The 21,452-nt window shown below is 41.9% G+C and overlaps 1 protein-coding gene across 1 annotated transcript in view; it reads left to right on the forward strand.

Annotated features, from left to right (window-relative positions):
* The window catches only part of LOC134222773 (protein sax-3-like), a 121,824-nt gene extending 101,089 nt beyond the window's left edge, over window positions 1-20,735 (forward strand). The window contains exon 11 of the mRNA XM_062701929.1: window positions 20,370-20,735. The gene's annotated coding sequence lies outside the window, so the exon portion shown is untranslated. The remainder of the gene's footprint in view (window positions 1-20,369) is intronic.
* The last annotated feature ends 717 nt before the right edge of the window (window positions 20,736-21,452 follow it).

A 21,452-nucleotide genomic window follows, 5' to 3' on the forward strand; every position in this document is an offset into this window, starting at 1 on the left:
GTAGGTGGCCACATCGTAGAATCATGCTGCGGGAAGAGACCATCAACGATGATCTTCAGCTTGTCCGGACACATTTCCGCTGGCGTCGCTGGACCCCTGATCCTCGCTGTTACGACCCGATAAGCGTTGCCCCAAGGATCAGCGTCAGCTTCTCGGCACAACTCCTTGAAGCAGTTGGATTGGCTGACTTTAATCTCCCGTTTGAAGGCCGATCTAGCTTCACGGAAGATTATCTTACGCTCCTCTCTGACTGTTTCAGACCTTGCTCTCTGAAAGTGTCTTCTGGCTCTGAGACACGCAGCACGAAGGCTAGCAAGAGTATCGTTCCACCAGTAATTTAGCCGCCGGCTTTTCCTTGGCTCCAGTCTCCTTGGCATCGTCGCATCGCATGCCCTCGCAAGAGTTTCTGTTAGCTCGTCTGCATCGAGATTTGTAGCGCCGCTGTCCGCTCGGAGTGCTTCGATAAAAAGATCTTTGTCGAAGTCCTTCGCCTTCCATTTTCGCCCGCTATTCCTAATCTCTCGCCGTACCGTCGGCATTCGTGTTCCAACACAATACCGGATCGCCTGATGATCACTATGCAATGTTCCTCACCAGCGACGGACTGCAGAACGTGACGTCGATGATGGACTCCCTGCCATCTCTGCGAAATGTACTAACGGTACCTTCGTTGCACAGCCTGACGTCCAGCTTTGCCAACGACTCCAGCAAACTGTAACCTCTGGGGTTAGTCAGCCTGCTTCCCCACTCCACTGCCCAAGCGTTGAAGTCGCCTCCTATGATTACCGGTTTTCGGCCGATCAGCTTCTCCGTGAGTGAGTTCAGCATCCGGTTATACTGCTCCAAAGTCCATCTTGGGGTGCGTAGCAGCTACACACGAAGATCCCGTTGATTTTGGAGATAACGAAACTCTCGCTTGAGCTATCTACCACTTCTTGAATAGGGAATTTGCCCATCACTTGGATAGCTGCAATCCCCGATGAATCCGCCACCCAGTTGCCGTTGTCAGAAGGGATCCGATACGGTTCAGCAAAAATTGCCACGTCACACATTGCTTTCTGTTGTCGACTGCCACAACAGTTCCTGTGCGGTGTCGCAATGATTGAGATTTAAGATCTTTGGAGATTGAGATCTCCTTAAATCCGGCCCACCATCGCCTTCTTGTATGCAGGGCATTGGAAGCCACCCGTCGTATGGTCGTTTCCGTCCTCCGGTTTGCAGAGCAGGCATCTTGGTTGCTTCGTGCAGTCCCTAGCAACGTGTCCTTCTTCACCACATTTCCTACATAGACCGGATCTATCCGGGCCTTTGCAGTTTCGCGCCTGGTGGCCAAACGCCATGCATTTGAAGCATCGCTCCATCTGCTTGGTGACTCGTGGGGCGAATCTCAACGGGCACACCGACCATCCTACTTTTACCTTGCCCGCCTCCACCATTTGGTTGGCAGCCTCTGCTGGTAGTCGTATCGCTGCTACTTGTGTGCCACCGTACGCTCTCCTCAGTCGAATCGTCATTTGCACTTTCCCCAGCTTGCATTGTGAGACCAGTGCATCCCTCAGTTCGTCTTCCGTCGTGATCTCGTCCAGGTCTCTGCACTCGACCACTGCTTCCTGCGTTAGAGCTCTTACGTTACCGTCACTGCCCAATGAATTGGCAATGAGCTCCCGGAAGGCCGAGCTCTTGATCGTGGGATCCTTCTTCAGCTCGAACAGCAACTCCCCCTTCTGGGTACGCCTAGTTCTCACCACTTTCTCATCCAAGTCTTTTAGCTCCGGGTCCTCTCTCACTTTCTTCAGGATCGCTGCGTACGACGTTTTATCGCTCGCTTCTACGATCAGGGCATCACCTTTAACTCTCTCCCGAGGAGAACGACGTTTTTCTTGTTTCTTCTGTTCCTTCCTCTTTTCCACATTCTCCTTCTGCTGCTTCCTCTTCTCCCGCTGGTTTTCCACGGTCTGCCACTCACCATCCTTGACACGTTCCTTCAGAACGCTGGCAAAGTCTTGCACGTTCCGTTGCTTTTTCGTGCCTTCCTGCTCTCCAGGCGAATCCCTTCCTCGTTTTTCCGTGCGAGTGGTTCGGGGATTTTTGGGTGCCTGCTGTGTCTCAACTGCTGTATGCTCCGCCGCATCTTTCAGCACCTTTTCAGCTGCTTCGGCTTTCTTTTTCAGCGCGATCTGTACCTGTTGTAGATAGTCGCCTTATGATCCCATGGGTGCCTTTGTAAACAGTGAGGTCCATGCAAGGGTTGACTCCGGTGCCTTATAACACCGTGTTCAGAGCCGGATCGGTGTAAATCAGGAATGGTGCATCTGAACCTACTACCCACCGGTATAGGTGACAGGTTTTGAGCGTTACCGGAGGCCTGCCAGGTTGTTTATCGGGACGGAGGCAGACGAACCATTAGCCTGCTTGCCATTTCAAGAAGATGTCACTCTTTTTACTCAGGAAACAGAATAGCTCGACTGTCAGCCCATATACGCCTAGTCCTATCCATAAACCGAGAATCGTCCAATGTCGTTTGCCGTGACCAGTATACCATAATCAGGATCTTACTGGTATGAATCCTGATGTGCCGGTTGGCACTCCTCTTGGGCTTGTGTGCTTTGAGCGGCGCACGGTCGCTGTGATAGGGCCTGCTTGCAGACACATGCAGCTTTTTATAGAGGATCAACAGAGCCCACTGTCAAACCCCACCACATCCTAGACAGGCCCCCTAACTCGCAGTGGCCATGGGGAGGGGTCGTCAAGCCCTTGGACATAGTCCCTGCTGCCCCTTGTGTGTGTGTGTGTGTGTGTGTGTGTGTGTGTGTGTGTGTGTGTGTGTGTGTGTGTGTGTGTGTGTGTGTGTGTATGTGTGTATGTGTGTGTGTGTGCGCAAAACTACTCAACAAAATGTCACTCATTTTTCGGGCACTTATCCTCAACCGATTTGCTCGCAACAAGTTGCATTCGACGCAGAATCCTGTCCTATTGTTTCCTATTTGAAATTGGCCAGATCGAACTATGGGATCGAGAGTTATGGCCAAAATACAAATTCATACGAAAAAATCGCGTAAAAAATGTCACTCATTTTTCGGACACTTATCCTCAACCGATTTGCTCGCAACAAGTTGCATTCGACGCAGAATCCTGTCCCATTGTTTCCTATTTGAAATTGGCCAGATCGAACTATGGGATCGAAAGTTATGGCCAAAATACAAAATCATACGAAAAAATCGCGTAAAAAATGTCACTCATTTTTCGGGCACTTATCCTCAACCGATTTGCTCGGAATAAGTTGCATTCGACGCAGAATCCTGTCCCACTGTCTCCTTTTTTAAATTGGCCAGATCGAACTATGGGATCAAAAGTTATGGCCAAAATACAAACTCTTACGAAAAAATCGCGTGAAAAATGTCACTCATTTTTCGGGCACTTATCCTCAACCGATTTGCTCGCAACAAATTGCATTCGACGCAGAATCCTGTCCCATTGTTTCCTATTTGAAATTGGCCAGATCGGACTATGGGATCGAAAGTTATGGCCAAAATACAAAATCCTACGAAAAAATCGCGTAAAAATGTCACTCATTTTTCGGGCACTTATCCTCAACCGATTTGCTCGCAACAAGTTGCATTCGACGCAGAATTCTGTCCCATTGTTTCCTATTTGAAATTGGCCAGATCGGACTATGGGATCAAAAGTTATGGCCAAAACACAAAATCATACGAAAAAATCATGTAAAAAATGTCACTAATTTTTCGGGCACTTATCCTCAACCGATTTGCTCGGAATAAGCTGCATTCGACGCAGAATCCTGTCCCACTGTCTCCTTTTTTAAATTGGCCAGATCGAACTATGGGATCGAAAGTTATGGCCAAAATACAAAATCCTACGAAAAAATCGCGTGAAAAATGTCACTCATTTTTCGGGCACTTATCCTCAACCGATTTGCTCTCAACAAATTGCATTCGACGCAGAATCCTGTCCCGTTGTTTCCTATTGAAAATTGGCCATATCGGACTATGGGATCGAAAATTATACCATTTTTGCCTTTCTCGTATACTAAGTATACGGTAAAGGCTATATGATCGCTCCAAAAACAAACTTTTTATAGAAGGCCCGGAGACCCATAGTGTTATATACCAATCGACTCAGTTTGACGAATTGAGGTGATGTGTGTGTGTGTGTGTGTGTGTGTGTGTGTGTGTGTGTGTGTGTGTGTGTGTGTGTGTGTGTGTGTGTGTGCGCACAAAACGACGCAAAAAATGTCACTCATTTTTTAGGCACTTATCCTCAACCGATTTGCTCGCAACAAATTGCATTTGACGCAGAATCCTTTCCCATTGTTTCCTATTGAAAATTGGCCACGTCGGACTATGGGATTGGAAGTTATGGCCAAAATACAAATTTATACGTAAAAATCGCGTAAAAAATGTCACTCATTTTTCGGGCACTTATCCTCAACAGATTTGCTCGCAACAAATTGCATTCGACGCAGAATCCTTTCCCATTGTTTCCTATTGAAAATTGGCCAGGTCGGACTATGGGATCGGAAGTTATGGCCAAAATACAAATTTATACGTAAATATCGCGTAAAAATGTCACTCATTTTTCGGGCACTTATCCTCAACAGATTTGCTCGCAACAAATTGCATTCGATGCAGAATCCTTTCCCATTGTTTCCTATTGAAAATTGGCCAGGTCCGACTATGGGATTGGAAGTTATGGCCAAAATACAAATTTATACGTAAAAATCGCGTAAAAAATGTCACTCATTTTTCGGGCACTTATCCTCAACAGATTTGCTCGCAACAAATTGCATTCGACGCAGAATCCTTTCCCATTGTTTCCTATTGAAAATTGGCCAGGTCGGACTATGGGATCGGAAGTTATGGCCAAAATACAAATTTATACGTAAAAATCGCGTAAAAAATGTAATTCATTTTTCGGGCACTTATCCTCAACAGATTTGCTCGCAACAAATTGCATTCGACGCAGAATCCTTTCCCATTGTTTCCTATTGAAAATTGGCCAGGTCGGACTATGGGATCGGAAGTTATGGCCAAAATACAAATTTATACGTAAATATCGCGTAAAAATTGTCACTCATTTTTCGGGCACTTATCCTCAACCGATTTGCTCGCAACAAATTGCATTTGACGCAGAATCCTTTCCCATTGTTTCCTATTGAAAATTGGCCACGTCGGACTATGGGATTGAAAGTTATGGCCAAAATACAAATTTATACGTAAATATCGCGTAAAAAATGTCACTCATTTTTCGGGCACTTATCCTCAACCGATTTGCTCGCAACAAATTGCATTTGACGCAGAATCCTTTCCCATTGTTTCCTATTGAAAATTGGCCACGTCGGACTATGGCATTGGAAGTTATGGCCAAAATACAAATTTATACGTAAAAATCGCGTAAAAAATGTCGTTCATTTTTCAGGCACTTATCCTCAACCGATTTGCTCGCAACAAATTGCATTCGACGCAGAATCCTTTCCCATTGTTTCCTATTGAAAATTGACCAGGTCGGACTATGGGATCGGAAGTTATGGCCAAACCACCTTTTTGCCTTTCTCGTATACTAAGTATACGGTAAAGGCTATATGATCGCTCCAAAAACAAACTTTTTATAGAAGGCCCGGAGACCCATAGTGTTATATACCAATCGACTCAGTTCGACGAATTGAGGTGATGTCTGTGTGTATGTATGTGTGTGTGTGCGCACAAAACGACGCAAAAAATGTCACTCATTTTTTAGGCACTTATCCTCAACCGATTTGCTCGCAACAAATTGCATTTGACGCAGAATCCTTTCCCATTGTTTCCTATTGAAAATTGGCCACGTTGGACTATGGGATTGGAAGTTATGGCCAAAATACAAATTTATACGTAAATATCGCGTAAAAATTTCACTCATTTTTCGGGCACTTATCCTCAACCGATTTGCTCGCAACAAATTGCATTCGATTCGACGCAGAATCCTTTCCCATTGTTTTCTATTGAAAATTGGCCACGTCGGACTATGGGATTGGAAGTTATGGCCAAAATACAATTTATACGTAAATATCGCGTAAAAAATGTCACTCATTTTTCGGGCACTTATCCTCAACCGATTTGCTCGCAACAAACTGCATTCGACGCAGAATCCTTTCCCATTATTTCCTATTGAAAATTGACCAGGTCGGACTATGGGATCGGAAGTTATGGCCAAACCACCTTTTTTTAATAGAAAAATCAGAAAAGAAAAATGTAACCTATTTTTCGGACACCTAACCTTGATCGATTTACACGCAACAAGTTGCATTCGACGCAGATTCCTATCCCATTGTTTCCTATTGAAATTTGGCCAGATCGAAATATGGGATCAGAAGTTATGGCCGAAACACCATTTTTGCCTTTTGTTTACAAAGTATACAAAAAGGCTACATGTTCGCTCCAAAACCAAACTTTTACAGAAGACCTGAAGACCCATAGTGTTATATACCAATCGACTCAGCTCGATGAACTGAGATGATGTCTGTGTGTGTGTATGTATGTGTGTGCGCACACCAAAAGTGCAAAAAGTTTAGCTCACTTTTTTGGTACTTATCCTCAACCGATTTACTTGCAACAAGTTCCATTCGACGCAGGATCCTGTCGCTTTGTTTTCTACTGAAAATTTGGACGATCGGACTATGGGCACAAAAATTATGGCCAAAATGCTTTATGTTATAAAAAGCGCGTAAAAAGTCTAGCTCATTTTTAATGCACTTACCCTCAATCGATTTACTCATAACAAATTGCATTGGACGCGGAATCCTATTCTATTATTTTCTATTGAAAATTGGCCAGCTTGGACTATTACCTTAGAAAATATGGCCAAAATACTTTTTGCCTTTCTTGTGCTACAAAGTTTTACCGAAAGGCTATAATTTCTCTCCGAAAACGAACTATCGGATGCTTCCACACTGATACACTTCCCTCCCTCTTCATACGGGAGTTTGGCAGCAGAACGGCCACGAGATTTATATCATAACAAATATTGCCCTCCGCTCGCTTGATGGGAATGACATTTTCATTTTCTTTTTGTGTAGTCAGAGCTTCAGTTTAACAAACATCCAAATGTGATATCCTTAAAATATATAACTGGGTAAAATACAACAGGGGTATGTACATCACAAAGATTGGAAAAGGAAAAAAAATATCTTAGCTACTAGCTCATCTACTTTCAAGCAAACACATTTTACGAAGGTCGAGAAAGGCACCATCACCGCTAGGTGGATTAATCTGGGTTTTTTATGGAAAAATCGCTAAAAAATTGTCACTCATTTTTCGGGCACTTATTCTCAACCGATTTACTCGCATTAAATTGCATTCGACGCAGAATGTCTCATATTTTCTTATTGAAAATTGGCCAGATCGGACTATGGGCTTAGATATTGTGGTCAAATTACTATTTATTGTGAAAAAGAGTTCAAAAAAGTCTAGCTCATTTTTTCAGCACTTCATCTATTCCCCCCCAAGCAACACAAGTTCAACAAATCTGGTTGCAGTAACCATATAGTGACTGAATCCGGTCATATATAAGTTACTGTGATTGATGTGCAAGATGTGTGCTTCTCAGGTCGCTCGCAACAGATTGCATTCGACGTAGAATCTTGTCCCATTGTTTCCTATAGAAACTTGGCCGGATCGTACCATTGGGTCAAAAGTTATGGCAAAAATACTAATTTTAAAACTACAAAATAAAATGCCATTTTTTGCTCTTATGCTCATCCGATTTGTTTGCAACAAATTGCGTTTGGCGAGAATTTTTTTTATGCATATAAAAAAATATGAAAAATAAGACCAATCCACATATTGGTGTTATTTGAGATTTTTCCAAACCTTTTGAACGAACGAGAAAGGCACCATCACCGCTAGGTGGATTAATCTGGGTTTTTTTTAGTAGAAAAACACATCCGGGATATTGTGCGATGTTTAGTCTCGCAATTTTCTGGCGTAGTTTTATCTTCGAGCTAGCACGCTAAAAAAAAATTTACTCAAAATTGACATAAATTGAAGAACTCAAAATTTGGTCAAGTTTGATTTATGCTATAGTTTAGAGTTCAATTTTCGAAGCGTGAATGGAAATACACGAAACAAATTAAGTACTTCTTCCATTTATTTTGTTAGCCTCAAATGAAAATATACAGCCATCCAGTTCCAACATTATTGATATGATCCCTCAAAATTACCTTATATTTGGTAGGATCGTTCCTTATAGAACAATATTGGACCCATTTTATTATCTCCTTTATGCTGACCAATTTCAATATAATTCAGAAAAATCGATCATTTCAGGAATTTTAATTTTTCATAAAATTGTAACTCCCAAATCATTGGGCCTATTTGTTGTATTAACAAATCCTATAAAAATTCTTTATTTCTACAGGTATACATCGATATAACGTTACTAATTTTTCACTCTTCAAATCGTTGTATCTCCAAAACCACTGGTCCTGCAAGAAAAATGTGCTTCTTGCTTTTGTGAAGTGATATTTGATCGTGCAAGTGGAATACATAATTGAAAGTTTTAAAGGTGTAAAGTTGCCTTCAAACGGTGATGTGCTTGGTCGGATGCGTTTTATAATGAAAAATCAACACTTGAGTATAAAACCAGCTGCTAAAACTGTAGTAACTGAACTTCAAATTTTTTGGGAGAAATATAGAATTCCTCTAATGCAACACTACAATGCTGTTGTTAAGCTCCTAAAATTATTTAACAAAATGCGAGCAATTATCAAACAATCTTCTCACGCGGGAGATAAACAGAAAGAGCAAGAGTCTAGTTTCATTAATAATTTGGATCGATTGTTTGACATTGCTCGATGAAATGCATTAAATTTGATTAAAAACGATAAGGATAAACAGTTCCTTATTCTGCAAAGGGAAGTTGGAAGGCCTGGATCTGCCTTTGCGAGAGTTAAAAAAGGCAAAATCGAAGAAGAACCAACAACGGAACCAGAGCCTTCCTTGGAATCTCAATCAGCTACCAGCGTTTTTATTATTGATGGAGGAGATACGAATATAATCAAATAGGATGGTAACTTCTACTATATGTCAATATTGTTATGTCTTGCTTCCAGATGAGAAACCCTCCACTAGTAGAGCGTTTTTCGAGCGAAGTAAATAAAAAATAATTACTCCTATACTAGCTGCCATCGATAAGTTGACTTCTTGTACGCTTTCGGATTTTGTTTCTCAAAACATGATGAATTTTTTTGAAATTTCTGGAATATCTGCAAATTTTCTCAAAGGAGATCCTAGTATATGGGATGTATTAGAAGAATTTGTTGAAAGTAGAAATAAAATTAATTCATTTTTGGTAGTGAATGACTGTGCTGAAAGAGGAGTTAAACTAGTTCAAGATTTTTGTGAAAAACTGACAAAAAATGAAGATCAGCTTCAATATCTTCTCAAAGTTGTTCAACAGCATAGGCAAAATTTTCCAGGTTGCACTCGCTCTGTTATAAAGGAAGGCCTAGCAGTTGAAATAAATAATTAATATAGGTATAAGTGTTGTTTGTTGATAACTTTGTAGTTTTATACAGTTAATAAATTATGCTATAAACATTAAAACTGTTGTTTGAAAAATATATAACTTATATAATATCCCAGGTCTCTCTGTCTTTCTGTCCTTCTGTCCCTCTGTCTGTAACGATTATATCATATCGTTCTAAAATTGATGCAACGGGCATCACGATGTCCGAAAACAACTCGTTACAAATATTTCATGAATTTTGTCTCCCCTAAAAACTTCAGCTCGTTGGCTTCAGTGGTAAGTCACCCCCTCCCTCTCTAGCTACACTACTGTACAGAGCACGGAAAGTATTTACCAATCGGATAAAAATTCGCGAGATTGCGTGATAATCATGCATTTAATTTCGCACGGCACCGAATATGCCTGCATCGCCGCCGCAATGGTCGGTGGTACGTTGCTCTCATTTTAAACACCCCTGGGGGACACGCTCGACACCCTCGACTTTGGATGCTTACAACTTGGCCAATTTCAAAGGGATTTACATCCGGTCTTCACCAGTCGCTTCCTTGTATAAGAAAGATTCTATATTTTGTCCACAACAGGAATCCGTCGATTACAGCGCCACCTAGAAACAAAAAACTGAAACGGTTGCGTTTCCCCATACATTTGGATCACTTTTCTCATACAAACTTTGAGCCATTTGCGCACGCCAACCACTGGACCGAATGAGCTGAAATTTTCAGGGGAGCTTCTGGGACCCCCAAACTGTCATTTAAGGGTGCAAGGTTTAAAATTCCAGACTTTTCACTTTTTCCATATAAGCTTGGGCCACTCTAGTGAGTCAGCCAGTGAGTAGATAGTGAGTGAGTAAGTTATAGATTGAGTGAGTGAGTGAGTGGGTGAATGAGCAAGAGAGTGAGTAAAAGAGCAAGTTGGTGAGTGAGTGAGTGAATGAGCGATTGAGTAAGTGAACGAGTGAGCGAGTGAGTCAGTGAATGAAGGAGTAAGTGAGTGGGTAAGTAAATAAGCGAGTGAGTAAGTGAATAGGCAGGTGAGTAAATTAAATAAAGAACGGGTGAGTAAGTGAGTGAGTAAGTGAATAAGCGAGTGAGCGAGTGATTGAATGAGTGAGTAGGTGAATAAGCGAGTAAGTAATAAGTGAGTGAGAAAGGGAGAGAAGGAGTAAGGTAGTGTATAAGCGAATGAATGAGTGAAAAATAAAGTGAATGAGGAAGTGAATAAGCGAGTGAGTGATTGAGGGAGTTAGTGCGTGATTGATTGAGGGAGTTTGTGAGTGAGTGAATGGGCGAGGGAGTTAGTGAGTGCGTGTTTTCTCTTGTTTCGGAAAGGCAGAACGATCGCCTAAATATTGTGTTCTGCATAGCGCGGCCGGTAATAAAGTTAATCAGTTCAGTGCGTGTTTTTTCGGAGTAGCCATCAAGCAAACGTTGTGCAGTGCGTGTTTTAGTCGTCGCAAAGTAGTTAAGATATCGAATCAGTCTTCGGGAAAATATGTAAGATGCGCGTTGCTTGTCCGTTTTTGTATCATCATGAATATGGCGTCGTTCAAAAGAAATAATTAGTCGCTTACCAAGGCTATTTACAATACATTTCCCTCCCAACAAACATACAATTCCTTTCCAGTGCGCTCATGAAGACACAGAGGATTCCTCGGTCTCTTATAGCAATGAGTGTCGAACTAATTTTCCTCCCCTTATCCTAATCGACTGTAAGGACGTGGCCGGCATCGTTATTGGTTTAGAATTAAAGAAACTTCGAAGCATGTACACGGATAAAAATATAAAAGCTAAATAGATTAAAAACCAATCTAATATTCTGTCTATCCACTCATTACAATGATTAAATTGCCAATAAGCTGTGCATGATTATTCTAAATTTAATCATTGGACTGCTTATTACATGTTCAATAGAACCGCGATTAATGGCAATTTATTTCAGTTAATTGATTTTATTTCCAGAATTTTTTTTTTTTTAAATTACGTTTTGGAATTAAGAAGACGTAAATATTTGTTTCAGAAATTATATTTTTTTGGAGCAAATGTTTCTACATTTTTCTGGTGGATAGGTGTCGTAGTCAGGGTGAAGGTAATCTCGTTTTGAGCATTCTCGACTGATGAGATATTCCATCAGCGCTTCGTAATCTTCTACCCAAGTGATTATATGGTTGACCCAAAAACATCTGTTTTTCCTCCAGTGTTAAATGGAGCAGTATCTGATACCTGTAATGAAGGGCAATTTTATAAATAGGTAATTTCGTCTACGAGAAGATTCACGGTTTTCCTACCTGTATCTTGCTGAGGAATTGGAGCTGGAGAATAAAAGTCATTATCGGACCGGAGATATCCTGACCACGGTATACAGAAAACAAGGTAGCCTTGTTAGAAAAATGACACTTCGAATGTGACGCATGTTTTATCGCCACATGTTGGAGAACAAAAGTAAGCATGCTGCGACCGTAGAGCATCGTCTCGGTCCAGCTTGTGCGAAGATAGCAGTGACGTCACATGTTTATATTCAAACTGAATGTTTACATACGTGATGAGCCTGCCTTGTTTTTTGTATGCCGTGATCTTGACGAAACACACTGTTCTTTGTTCTCGATCCGGAAAGGTGGCTATAGATGTTAGTGGTCTAGGACTGACAGAAACTCGACTCGTTGATGATTTCGCCTCCAAATACAACAATGTTGTTCTAAAAAAGTCATCATCGATGTTGTCGATCGAAATTTGATCCGTTTGGCACTCGCTTAGACGTATTTAGAACCAAGGGGCCGTCCTTAGCCGTGCGGTAAGACGCGCGGCTACAAAGCAAGACCATGCTGAGGGTGGCTGGGTTCGATTCCCGGTGCCGGTTTCGGATTGGAAATTGTCTCGACTTCCCTGGGCATAAAAGTATCATCGTGCTAGCCTCATGATATACGAATGCAAAAATGGTAACCTGGCTTAGAAACATCGCAGTTAATAACTGTGGAAATGCTTAATGAACACTAAGCTGCAAGGCGGCTCTGTCCCAGTGTGGGGATGTAATGCCAATAAGAAGAAGAAGAAGAAGAACCAATATTATATCCTTCCCGGAAGAGGCCGTAGACTTCGAGGAAGGCCGCAAACACGATGGCTTTCTGCGGTTGAAGATCCGATTCAGCTTCCCTCTGACGCGGTATTCTTTATTGTTGTTGCGTAGCAATAAATCACAATAAAAAAAACGAATATTCTAAAAAATTATAAATCAGATCATGTAGCAATAAACTTTTTAACCCATTACCTATTATTTCGGCCGATCCTATTAAAATTTAGAATATGGATGCTAACTTAAGAAAAAAAATGTCAAGTCCCGAGAGTAACTTGATAAGCAATTGGATGATTAAATTTTAGAAAAGCATTACAATGCATAGAACAAAATCATGCAATTCTAATTTAAATCGTTGAAATTAATAAAATTCAATAAAGCTTGAAAAGGAATAAAGAATAAGCTAAATAGCTTTTTCATTTGTATCCGTGTACAGTGAGAATAGCTTTCTAGTCCCAAGAAAACTATTCAATTGGTGAGCTGTGCATTATTTGTTGTTTCTCGGCCAATCACGACTAGCAACTACGATGGGTACAGTCAATCAAGCAAAGCTAAGCTAAGAGTGAATGAGCGAGGGAGTAAGTTAGTGAGTGAATCAGCGAGTTAGTGAGTGCGTGAGTGAATGACCAAGAGAGTTAGTAAGTGAGTGAATGTGCAAGAGAGTTAGTGAGTGAATGTGTGAGATACTGAGTGACTGAGTAAATGAGAACGATATTGAATGAGTGAGTGAGTGGTTGAGCGTGAGTGAGTGTGCGAGTGAATAAATAAGAGAGTGGGTGAGCAAGTGAATGAACGAGAGGGTGAATGAAGAACGAGAGAGTGTGTGAGTAAGTAGTACGTGAGTGATTGAGTGAATAGATAGTGAGTCAGATGGTGAGTGATGGAGTCACCGGAGGGGGGATGAGCGAGAGAACGAGCGAGTCAATGAGTGAATAAACAAATGAGTGGTAAGTGAATAAGCAATTGACTGAATGAATGAGTTGTTTTTTTTTTTCGAGATAAACTATTGCGTCCATTTTATTGAACTTTTGTAGTATCTCCGTGTCATTTGTTTAGTGCATGTCTTTCTGCTCCATTTTTATTGAGAAGAAATGAAGTAGTCGTTTTCTATTCAGATATTTCTTAACGCATGCTGCGATGCAGCAAAGCTAGATTAATAAAAATGACAATTGTGCGTTGCTTTCGAATTGAGCGGGGTGCCCTTTAGCGATGTAATACTTTACCAATTCAATACGGATTTTTTTCGTCGTATTTCAACATAAATTTTGGACATTCTGGAAAAGTAGAAATATGGAGTTATTTTTTTTAGATCTTCTAGGGCTTCCAAATCTTCTTTGAGTCCCCAAGCTTTCTTGTTAGTTGGAATTCCTCCAATGGACATCGTTACGTACACAATACGTACGAAAAAAACGTGTTATTATGATCACAAACATCGCATCCACATTTTTGTTGTTTCTTTTATCGTCAATAGTGTTATAGAATTAAGCTTGGTCTACGGGTACCACGGCGTCTCTTGATACCCAGCTGTACATGTGAATTATTGCTACTCCATAATCGATCAGAATTAGAGTAAGTTGCACCCCGAAGGCGTTGGTACTCTCTTACTTACTTGCTTCATACTTATTATACATATTATATATTTTATACATATTGCAGTATCCTCAGTCAGAACTGCAATTGAGATGACAGTCTAACCAATAAATGAGGATTGCGTACCTAGAACTGAATAAAGGTCGCAACACAGTCAATCGATAATATAATTGGTTTCAGTATTGCACGGAAGTGGATGATACTAAGACCAACATTTATATGTAAGAGTAAAGTACGTTTGAATAATATCACAAAATTCCATTTCAAACGCTTTTCACCATACTTATCCCAAAATGAATTAAATGTAATAGCTAAAACATGTTGCTAAAAAAATCTATCTATCAGTTCCTCTGCAACCATTTGATGTGATTCTGCGAGATCGTCAACAGAAGGCGCTCCAATAAAACTTTCGAATCGACACGTTAAGCTCTGGTGCAGTGCTGCAAACATTCAGCACATTAGGAGTAAACTTTTCGAAAGCAGTGTACCAAAAGGAATCAATAGTTAAGTTTCTCAATAATAATCTTCATCATCGAAAAAATATTTAGTAGACTGGTAACAGGTCATTGTTTTTTTTCCAAGAAATGCACAAAGTGCGTCACATCCTTACTGGGATGAGGGCGTCTGGGCAGCGTGACGAATAATAAAAAAAATAGAGGTTCATTACAAGAAGTTTGGCGAAGGGGAGAGGGAGAGGGGTGATTGTTCCGCATGACACTGTATAGATCTTCCCTAGATGTCCTTCACCATACAATTTTTTGGCGGTAAAATCATGCTAGACTATTTTACATCTTGTTGATCGATTTGAATATAGAGAAATGAACTTAAGAACAGCCGTACACATTCAACGAATCCTATAAAGTGTCTATAACGGTATAACGAAGTCCCGTGGAGCTTTTTCAACTCATAGAAACAGTGGAGACCTCAATGATCTTCATATTGATCGATTTGAATATTGGGATCTGAGCTCAAAGACAGTTGGAGTGTCGTAGATGTCGAACGAATTCTGTGGTGTGTCTATAATAGTGTAACGAAATCCCGTGGAGCTATTACAACTCATAAAAATAGTTGAGACATCGAAGATCTCCATGTTGATCGTTTTGAATATTCAGATCTGTACTCATTGATAGTGGCAGAGACTATGTCCAAGGGCTTGACGATTCCTCCCCAGGCCATCTGCGAGTTGTGGGGCTTGCCTAGGATGTGGTGGGGTTTGACAGTGGGCACTGTTAAATTCCTATAAAAACTGCATGTATCCGCAAGTAGGCCCCACCAAAGCGACCGTGTGCCGCTCAAAGCGCACAAGCCCAAGTCCTGGTGTTAGGTGGGACGCTAAACAGCCCTGACACGACGACACGACAGGAGGTTTGCGCAGGCCCAATAAGCCGCCTGGAAAACCAATAATTACGAACAATATAAGAGATAATGCGACTCGATATAATCGGCAAAGACCTAGGCGACGAATAAAGGATCACGATTGGAAGCTTGGAACACGGAACTGCAAGTCGCTAGGCTTCGCAGGTTGCGACGTTGCAGGTTGCTACGATGAATTACATCCCCGCAACTTCGATGTCGTAGCGCTGCAGGAAATCTGCTGGACAGGACAGAAAGTGTGGAAAAGCGGGCATCGAGCGGCTACCTTCTACCAAAGCTGTGGCACCACCAACGAGCTGGGAACCGGCTTCATAGTGCTGGGTAAGATGCGCCATCGTATGATTGGGTGGCAACCAATGAACACAAGGATGTGCAAGCTGAGGATTAAAGGCCGTTTCTTCAACTATAGCATCATCAACGTGCACTGCCCACACAAAGGGAGACCCGACGACGAGAAAGAAGCGTTCTACGCACAGCTGCAGCAGACATACGATGGATGCCCACTGCGGGACGTCAAAAACGTCATCGGTGACATGAACGCACAGATAGGAAGGGAGGAAATGTATAGACCGGTCATCGGACCGGATAGTCTGCACACCGTATCGAATGACAACGGCCAACGATGCATAAACTTTGCAGCCTCCCGCGGAATGGTAGTCCGAAGCACCTTCTTTCCCCGCAAAAATATCCACAAGGCCACATGGAGATCACCTAACCAAGAAACGGAAAACCAAATCGACCACGTTCTAATCGACGGTAAATTCTTCTCCGACATCACGAACGTCCGCACTTACCGCAGTGCGAATATTGAATCCGACCATTACCTCGTACCAGTATGCCTGCGCTCAAAACTCCCGACGGTGTACAACACGCATCGAAGTCGGACGCCGCGGCTTAACATTGGGCGGCTACAAGACGCTAGACTAGCCCAAGAATACGCGCAGCAGCTGGAAGTGGCACTCCCAACGGAAGAGCAGCTAGGCGCAGCGTCCCTTGAGATATTCGATCCGCCATTGGTAGCACCGCAACCGCTGCACTTGGCACGGTGCCCCCGGATCAGAGAAACGATTGGTATGACGGCGAATGTGAGCAGTTAGTGGAAGAGAAGAATGCAGCATGGGCGAGATTGCTGCAACACCGCACGAGGGCGAACGAGGCACGATATAAACAGGCGCGGAACAGACAAAACTCGATTTACCGGAGGAAAAAGCGCCAGCAGGAAGATCGAGATCGTGAAGAGACGGAGCAACTGTACCACGCTAAGTTCTATGAGAAGTTGAACCGTTCACGTAAGGGCCACGTGCCACAGCCTGATATGTGCAAGGGCATAAACGGGAACCTTCTTACGAACGAGCGTGAGGTGATTCAAAGGTGGCGGCAGCACTACGAAGAGCACCTGAATGGCGATGTGGCAGACGAAGAGGGCGGTATGGTGATGGACCTGGGGGAACGCGTGCAAACTAAAACCCTTTTTAAACCACCCGTACAAAGGGAATTTGTGTGTGGCAGCTGTCAAAAATGTGCTTTGAAAAAAGAGAAATAGATTTGCAGAAAAATAATAACAAAATGAATTGTTGATGCCAATCATGATAAGAATGACTACCAAATATTATTTTTTTAGGATTGTTTTTCGATGTAATTCAGTCGAAATTAAGTGCGCGTTCGATTTCATGGTGAAAGGCGGTGAAAGCTAGTGAAAAAATTAGCTTATACACCACGTGCCAGCGAAATTATGTAGTTCTGGCCTGGGCAATAAATTAAAAATAGTTCCAATAACAATATTATACAAGTCTACTGAAACTGTTGATATTCCACCACAAAATATTTGTAATTAATATCAATTAACTGGAAAGTGCTTTACGCGGTGAAAATATCGTTTAGTCATGAATTCCAGTGATAAATTTCACGGACTTGAAAAGGCTTCTCCATTTTCAACATGGCCATCATGAATTTCGATCAGAAAAATATTGCTCTTATTTTTCACCGTTATAAACTCTTCGCAATACATATATTCTTATTGGGGTTGTTCATTTGACCACATTATGACTACAAATTGTAGCTTCATTCGTACTGTAATCAATCGGCATATGACGTTTGAAGTTTTTTCAGCGGATTTATGAATGGTTTATTAATAGCAATAAGATCGCCATTAAAACTAAGCAACTAGCCATGGTGATTGCTTTCATAAATCCGTTATAAGAATTGAATAAATCCAACCAGCATGGAAATTGTTACTTGGGTCGTGTGTCCCATCTACAAAAAGGGCGATAAGCTGGATTGTAGCAACTACCGCGCAATCACATTGCCGCCGCCTACAAGGTACTCTCCCAAATTTTATGCCGTCGACTAGCACCAATTACAAGGGAGTTCGTGGGGCAGTACCAGGCGGGTTTTATGGGCGAACGCTCCACCACAAACCAGATGTTCGCCATTCGCCAAGTACTGCAGAAATGCCGCGAATACAACGTCCCCACACATCGTCTATTCATCGACTTCAAAGCCGCATATGATACAATCGATCACGATCAGCTAATGCACGAACACGGACTTCCAGATAAACTGACACGGTTGATCAAAGCGACGATGGATCGGGCGATGTGCGTAGTTCGAGTTTCGGGGGCATTCTCGAATCCCTTCGAAACCCGCAGTCTTTCGAAACCCGTGATGGTCTTTCGTGTCTGCTATTCAACATCGCTTTGGAAGGGGTAATACGAAGAGCATGGATTAACACGAGTGGTACAATTTTCAATAAGTCCGTCCAGCTATTTGGCTTCCCCGACGACATAGATATTATGGCACGTACCTTTGAGAAGATGGAGGAAGCCTACATCAGACTGAAGAGGGAAGCCAAGCGGATCGGACTAGTCATCAACACAGTACATGATAGGAAGAGGTTCAAGAGAAGACAATGTGAGCCACCCACCGCAAGTTTGCATCGGTGGTGACGAAATCGAGGTGGTAGAAGAATTTGTGTACTTGGGCTCACTGGTGACTGCCGAAAATGACACCAGCAGAGAAATTCGGAGACGCATAGTGGCTGGAAATCGTACGTACTTTGGACTCCGCAAGACGCTCCGATCGAATAGAGTTCGCTGCCGTACCAAACTGACAATCTACAAAACGCTCATTAGACCGGTAGTCCTCTACGGACACGAGACCTGGACGATGCTCGTGGAGGACCAACGCACACTTGGAGTTTTCGAAAGGAAAGTGCTGCGTACCATCTATGGTGGGGTGCAAATGGCGTGGAGGAGGCGAATGAGCCACGAGTTGCCTCAGCTATTGGGAGAACGTTCACACCACGAAAATCGGACGACTGCGGTGGGCCGGGCACGTAGCCAGAATGTCGGACAATAACCCGGAGAAAATGGTTCTCAACAACGATCCGATGGGCACAAGAAGGCGAGGTGCGCAGCGGGCAAGGTGGATCGATCAGGTGGAAGATGACTTGCGGAACTTGCGTAGCCATGGACCGAGCCGAATGTAGAAGACTCTTATATACCGCACAGGCCACTTCGGCCTTAGTCTGAATAAATGAAATGAACTCATGGATAGTTTGGAGTGTTATAGATGTTCAACGAATTCTGTTATGTATTTATAATGCTGTAATGAAGTCTCATGGAGCTATTCCAACTCATAAAAATTGTTCAGACATCGAAGATCTTCATGTTGATCGTTTTGAATATTAGGATCTGCACTCGAAGACAGTTTGAAGTGTCGTAGATGTTAAACGAATTCTGTGATGTTTCTATAATGGTGTAACGATATCCCGTTATATGCTATTCTTATTTCTCTTTTTTCTATGGGTCTACATTCCAACTTGAACTTTGCCTGCTTTTCAACTTAGTATTCTATTAGCATTTCCTCAGCTGTTAATTGGAACCTTTCCTATGGACACCAGTGCATGGGTATGTATCTTGTGTGGCAAGTACAATAGATACACTATGCTCAGGGTGTCGAAAAAGTTTCCAACCCGAAAACATCTTACTCCGGACCGATAATAGAACTCGCCATCTCCGGATTGGCAATCCTACGCCGTGGAGCTATTACAACTCATAAAAAATATTTGAGACATGGATAATCTCCATGTCGATCAATTTGAATATTCAAATCAGTACTCTAGGATAGTTTGGAATGTCGTTTATATCGAACGAATTCTGTGGTGTGTCTGTAATGGTGTAATGAGGAACCCTGGAGCTATTCAAACTCATAAAACTAGTGGGGACATCGTAGATATTTTTGTTGACCGATTTGAATATTAATATCTGAGTTCAGGAACTGTTTGAAGTATCGTAGATATTGGAAAAGATCTTGGAAAAGAGATACCTTGGGCTAATAATGAGTAATTTTGGTACGTCGACCAATTGGGAGTAGATTGAAAGCATCATAGACTTTAGAAAACATTTTATTTCAATTTGAGACAATTAATAATTCGATTTAACTATTCTTTAGAGCAAGATTACCGGTGGTGAGTTTAAGCCGTTTGGTAGCGCAGTATCATCACTTGACACTTCACCGGTCGATACTAAACGCGCTGCTATAACAGTAGCGCGACTGACAGGTGACCAAATTTGGTAGCGCAATAAGAGCGCTGCTATTTGATGAACAGTCAACTGTCAAACGTCACCGGTACGGAATACAGCAACCAAATTGAGAGCCGAAAATAGTGACCGATACGGAAACGAGTGACGAAACTAAAATGACAGCGCTGCGCGGGTGATTAAAATGCCCGCGACCGATAATGATGCTCTTATAGAATAACGAACTCAAAAGAAATGCTTGATAATTCAACTTTTTTTTTATTTTTTCATCCCTCACAGGTTACCAGCAGGCACATTCTCCGGATTGAGCATTCCCGCTCTAGAAAATGGGAACGATTTTTGCGATGAAACCGTGCCGCTGGATGAGCAAATCCACTTTCAAAGTGTAAAAAGTTCTCTACCAGAAAACGGCGCCAATGCTGAACATATTATTTAGATAAAATAGAAAGACACTGCAATTCATTCAGACAAGATATATTTACAAAAACATAGAATACAAAATGCTTGGAAAGCGCACATTCATAATACGAGCAACAAAACCAAAAAACGAACTAATTCCAACTAGGGACAGATGAGTAGTGAATATATTTATTTATCAAAACTTCAAACGGACAGACAAAATAAATACCAATAGAAAGATTTCATAAAAGCATAAACATGTTTGTAGCCTACGTCTAATTGACTCTGATGACAATTCCTTCAACTCTTCTTTAATTTTGTTCATCCAATCAATAAAAGCAAATACACTGTTCCCGTATTACCTGAGGCTGGAAGCGGATTTTACGGCAAAACACATAAGCGTAAGTATCGGGTTATTCATTTTGATGAGTTAAATCGCATTGAACAGAATTCTGCTTTCAAACGGTTATTCCGGTCGAATTTTTGATTTTACAAATAGGTAATTGACACATTCCAGCGTAACGCGACACCATGAGGAGCCGACTCTCAGCGAGCAATTAGGTTTGCATTCGAAAATTAGCCTCGGGGAAATATGATTAAACAGGTGTAAAATTATCCTCACTAAATTTCCTTTCTGATAGTATATTCATTTTGAGATTTTTCGCTTTGAATAGGGTAAAATGCCCGATAGTGGACCCCCTAGTAGCGAAATTTTGCTCTTCCTGGCATAAGGAGTGGAAATTTTCAAAATATTTATTTTGCGTGATATCTAATACCAAGCTCTGCATCTCCTCTTCACGATACATACATGAAACACTCAAATACTCGACGTTATTCGTTGAAATTAACATTTCAAAGTCTGACTGAATTCGCCCTATAGTAGACCCCCTGGGGGCCCATAATAGGAAATTGCTTCCCCATAGTCGACACTTCATTTGATTTTTATGTTCCGTTTCGAAACGT

This window comes from Armigeres subalbatus, chromosome 3 (assembly GCF_024139115.2).
Source record: "Armigeres subalbatus isolate Guangzhou_Male chromosome 3, GZ_Asu_2, whole genome shotgun sequence".
In the NCBI taxonomy this organism is placed as follows: Eukaryota; Metazoa; Arthropoda; class Insecta; order Diptera; family Culicidae; genus Armigeres; species Armigeres subalbatus.